The sequence below is a fragment of the Caretta caretta genome, chromosome 8 (assembly GCF_965140235.1).
Source record: "Caretta caretta isolate rCarCar2 chromosome 8, rCarCar1.hap1, whole genome shotgun sequence".
Lineage (NCBI taxonomy): Eukaryota > Metazoa > Chordata > Testudines > Cheloniidae > Caretta > Caretta caretta.
The window spans coordinates 70,610,409-70,616,131 of record NC_134213.1 but is presented as its reverse complement, the minus strand read 5'-3'; positions in this window follow the sequence as shown (position 1 = coordinate 70,616,131).

Sequence of the window (5,723 nt, the reverse complement as noted above, 5' to 3'; positions counted from 1 at the left end):
ACCACCTCCCTAGGTAACGCATTCCAGTGTTTCACCACCCTCATAGTGAAAAAGTTTTTCCTAATATCCAATCTAAACCTCCCCCACTGTAACTTGAGACCATTACTCCTCGTTCTGTCATCTGAAACCATTGAGAACAGTCTAGAGCCATCCTCTTTGGAACCCCCTTTCAGGTAGTTGAAAGCAGCTATCAAATCCCCCCTCATTCTTCTCTTCTGCAGGCTAAACAATCCCAGCTCCCTCAGCCTCTCCTCATAACTCATATGTTCCAGACCCCTAATCATTTTTGTTGCCCTTCGCTGGACTCTCTCCAATTTATCCACATCCTTCTTGAAGTGTGGGGCCCAAAACTGGACACAGTACTCCAGATGAGGCCTCACCAATGTCGAATAGAGGGGAACGATCACGTCCCTCGATCTGCTCGCTATGCCCCTACTTATACATCCCAAAATGCCATTGGCCTTCTTGGCAACAAGGGCACACTGCTGACTCATATCCAGCTTCTCGTCCACTGTCACCCCTAGGTCCTTTTCCGCAGAACTGCTGCCTAGCCATTCGGTCCCTAGTCTGTAGCTGTGCATTGGGTTCTTCCGTCCTAAGTGCAGGACCCTGCACTTATCCTTATTGAACCTCATCAGATTTCTTTTGGCCCAATCCTCCAATTTGTCTAGGTCCCTCTGTATCCTATCCCTCCCCTCCAGCGTATCTACCACTCCTCCCAGTTTAGTATCATCCGCAAATTTGCTGAGAGTGCAATCCACACCATCCTCCAGATCATTTATGAAGATATTGAACAAAACCGGCCCCAGGACCGACCCTTGGGGCACACCACTTGATACCGGCTGCCAACTAGACATGGAGCCATTGATCACTACCCGTTGAGCCCGACAATCTAGCCAGCTTTCTACCCACCTTGTAGTGCATTCATCCAGCCCATACTTCCTTAACTTGCTGACAAGAATACTGTGGGAGACCGTGTCAAAAGCTTTGCTAAAGTCAAGAAACAATACATCCACTGCTTTTCCTTCATCCACAGAACCAGTAATCTCATCATAGAAGGCGATTAGATTAGTCAGGCATGACCTTCCCTTGGTGAATCCATGCTGGCTGTTCCTGATCACTTTCCTCTCATGCAAGTGCTTCAGGATTGATTCTTTGAGGACCTGCTCCATGATTTTTCCAGGGACTGAAGTGAGGCTGACTGGCCTGTAGTTCCCAGGATCCTCCTTCTTCCCTTTTTTAAAGATTGGCACTACATTAGCCTTTTTCCAGTCATCCGGGACTTCCCCGGTTCGCCACGAGTTTTCAAAGATAATGGCCAATGGCTCTGCAATCACAGCCGCCAGTTCCTTCAGCACTCTCGGATGCAACTCGTCCGGCCCCATGGACTTGTGCACGTCCAGCTTTTCTAAAAAGTCCCTAACCACCTCTATCTCCACAGAGGGCTGGCCATCTCTTCCCCATTTTGTGATGCCCAGCGTAGCAGTCTGGGAGCTGACCTTGTTAGTGAAAACAGAGGCAAAAAAAGCATTGAGTACATTAGCTTTTTCCACATCCTCTGTCACTAGTTTGCCTCCCTCATTCAGTAAGGGGCCCACACATTCCTTGGCTTTCTTCTTGTTGCCAACATACCTGAAGAAACCCTTCTTGTTACTCTTGACATCTCTGGCTAGCTGCAGCTCCAGGTGCGATTTGGCCCTCCTGATAACATTCCTACATGCCCTAGCAATATTTTTATACTCTTCCCTGGTCATATGTCCAACCTTCCACTTCTTGTAAGCTTCTTTTTTATGTTTAAGATCCGCTAAGATTTCACCATTAAGCCAAGCTGGTCGCCTGCCATATTTACTATTCTTTCGACTCATCGGGATGGTTTGTCCCTGTAACCTCAACAGGGATTCCTTGAAATACAGCCAGCTCTCCTGGACTCCTTTCCCCTTCAAGTTAGTCCCCCAGGGGATCCTGGCCATCCGTTCCCTGAGGGAGTCGAAGTCTGCTTTCCTGAAGTCCAGCGTCCGTATCGTGCTGCTTACCTTTCTTCCCTGTGTCAGGATCCTGAACTCAACCAACTCATGGTCACTGCCCCCCAGATTCCCATCCACTTTTGCTTCCCCCACTAATTCTACCCGGTTTGTGAGCAGCAGGTCAAGAAAAGCGCCCCCCCTAGTTGGCTCCTCGAGCACTTGCGCCAGGAAATTGTCCCCTACGCTTTCCAAAAACTTCCTGGATTGTCTATGCACCGCTGTATTGCTCTCCCAGCAGATATCAGGAAAATTAAAGTCACCCATGAGAATCAGGGCATGCGATCCAGTAGCTTCCGTGAGCTGCCGGAAGAAAGCCTCATCTACCTCATCCCCCTGGTCCGGTGGTCTATAGCAGACTCCCACCACTCCATCACTCCTAGTCACCTGTCTCAGTGTAAGGTCATTGAGAGTCAGGACAGCCAAAAGGGGATGTACAAGGGATTACTATCCAGCTTGCTCCCAGATGTCTCCCATTAAACACTCTGAAACAATATAAGCACAACTGCAAACCCAAACTGGGAACATAAATCCCAACCCCTCAAGACACAATGGCAAACCCAAACAGCATATACTGGCCAGACAAAAATCCCAGTACAGCCTTCCTCATGCACACCTCTTATGTTGGAGGTTCCCCCTAGTCTTGGAACCTGGACCATATAATCTCCTGGACCATATAAAAGTGCTATAGCCTCTCTGGAATATGAGAGAGGTCACAAAAACCACTTGTGTTTTTTCCTACCACTTGTGTTTTTTCCTACTTGCAGCAGCCAGACACCCAAGGACAAGGCTTTTATCAATGACTGAGAGGGTGTGGGGGAGGGAAATTGGGATGAAATGTTTGCACATCTCACTGTAGACTCCCAATCACTCCCAACCCAATAACAATGGAGAGGTAAAGTTGTACTTGAGGATAGAGAGGGGGAAAAAGAAATGGAGCTTTTCTGAAAGATCACATAACAGTGGCCAGGGATAGTGTTGCCATGGCAAAAGACATAGAGATGCAGGGCAACTCCTGGAGACAGTATCGGGCCAGAATGCTCTGCTGCAGCACATGCAGGACCCAGCCTTGGGACAAAACAGGGAACTGGGAACACCAGCAACTCTTCCTGCTTCACCCTTGCAGCAGCGCCCATTTGCTTCCCAGACCCAAGCTCAGAGCACCAAGAACAGCTGCTCCTGGGAGCCCAGTTCTTTTGAGCCATATAACAACCTAATACTACAAATGTCACAATTCAACACTAGAAGATCCAAGAACAAGAAGAGGCAAAGGCAAGGCATTTACGTGCCTGTGACTTGACTCACTCCTCCTTTTGATGTGTTATGCTGGTCGCTGCCCTGCGCCACATTGAATTGGTTCCGGTGTTGTTTTAATTACAGGTTTATTTTTGGTTGCTATATAATACATTGTTTAAAATTCAATTTAAAATTCATTTATAAAGTGCCAAGGCATTTTACACACAAACCCTTTCAACTGTAAATTATCAATTATGTTTTACAAAAGTCCATAGGCACCCAAGGTAAAATAAGGATTGCCACAGTGTTCCACCACTCAGAAAGAGGGCTGCACTGCTCACAATCCATTCCCCCCTACCCCCACACCCCCAGACTGATGGCTGGATGTACAGCTGCACATTCTCAGGCCTTGATCTCAAAGTAGGACCAATAGCCATCCCTGACTGGATTGCCCTGACTGTTTCCACTTACTAGTAGATGCCTTGATGGCTGCTCAAACCACTGAGTAAGTCTCTGCACCTCTGGCTCCCACCTATCGTTACAGTTTTCTCCTTTACTCGCACAAATATTGTACAACATAAAACACGTAGATATAATCTTTGGTACATTTTTTCTAGCCTATTCCACAAGCACCACCACTTTCCTTTTGAACAATCAAATACACATTCCATTATCATTCTGCACCCACTGAGTCAATGGTGCAATAGCCATTTGCTTCCACATGGGATTAGGGAATTGCATTTTGGTGCACTGCTGCTGCAGCTCCAGGGTTAGTTCAGCAAAGATCACAAAAAAGTTTGCCTTTGCCATACTGAAGTTCTCTCACCACTGCTGGCCAGCCTGGCTCTTCAGAACAATCCTTTCTCACCAAATTGATGCTGGTTTTCTGAGCCCACAGATGGTGCTGCACGGTGTGAAGCTGCTCCAAGAACTGCTCCTCCAGAATCAATTGCTATGATGGGGTGTACAAACCCCACACTGGACTGGAAGTGGTTGAAAGACATTACTGGGCTCAGGTAGCGCCGGCCTATCAGCCCTGCAGAGCATGTGCCACCTGGAGAAAAGGGAGTAACCTAGCTCAGAAGGGAGCTACCCTGAAGGCTCCTGATGAGGGCATGGGAGAACCCTCTCTGAAGGAATGACTATATGCAGAGCCTAGTTTGGTTGCCTTTTCTTTTTCTTTTCACCTTATTTTGGACTGGAAGCTGGGAGAGAAAAGCAGGGTCAGGGTGACCCAGGGAGGGTAACTCAGAGGGCACCTTTGAAAGGTCAATAGTATCTGGCCCCGGGTTGGAGCCTGGTGGAGTGGGTGGGCCCTGGCTCCCCTACCATAAGAGATACTAGGCTGAGCCCAGGTCTTTCCACCTGGAGAAGGGAGGTTGAAACAAGTCTATCCACAGAGTTATTTCCCAAACAATTGGGTGTTATCCCACCTAGTCACCCTATACTAACAAGGGAAAAGGAGAAGAGTTTATACTTACAGAAGTAGTCCAGTTACTCCTACAAATCAGTATGATTGAGACACACTAAAAGTATATTATCAATAAATAACTGTACCCTACAATATTTTTTTTAAACCCTTTTTTTCAGCATCATCTACATTATAAGCCTATTTTACAACTTATTGATAAACTGGGTATTCTATATTTAAAAAATAAAGGAAAAGATACTCAGCTGGTGTAAATAGCCCCAGTAAAGTTGATGGTGCTGTGTTGATCTAAACTACTTGGGGACCTGGCCCAATATCACTTTTTTGTAATAAAATATTTGTACACATGTGAAAATGCACAGTTCATCAGACAAGCTATGAGCATGAGGTCAGATCTTCAGCTGATCCATCAGCAGCACTAAGGGTGACCAGATAGCAAGTGTGAAAAATCAGGATGGGGTTGGGGGTAATAGGTGCCCATATAAGACACAGCCCAAAATATTGGCACTGTCCCTATAAAATCGGGATATCTGGTCACCCTAGCAGCACTCTGATGCCAATGAAGCTACAAGGGTTTACAGCAGCTGAGGATCTGGCCTGTGGAGTCCACTAAAAGCCTTTTAGTGCATTCTGGTGACTCTTAGGTTACTTTCTATGTCTGCTTCCCCTAAACTTACAGCATTTTAAGGTGCTAGCCAGAGAAATACAATAAAGGAACCTAAATGAATTGTACTTCTGTTTTGTTTTTCCCACCTCTCTGTTTTTCATTTTCACTCCTTTATTACCAACTCATTCTCTCTCTCTACTATTTTCTCTCTCCCCTCTCCTTCATCTCCTCCTCCTCTTCTTTCCCTCCTTTCCTTTCTTTGGAAAAAACCTCACTCCCTCTCATTCTTGATTGCCTGTCCCCTCCACTCTCCCCACTCCCCTCTATTCTCTGCTGTCAAGCCTTTTGTTATCTCCCCATTCAGGAACAAGCAAACATGGGCTTTGCAAGCCTCAAATACTGTCCCTGATTGCTTTTTGATGTCTTGTGG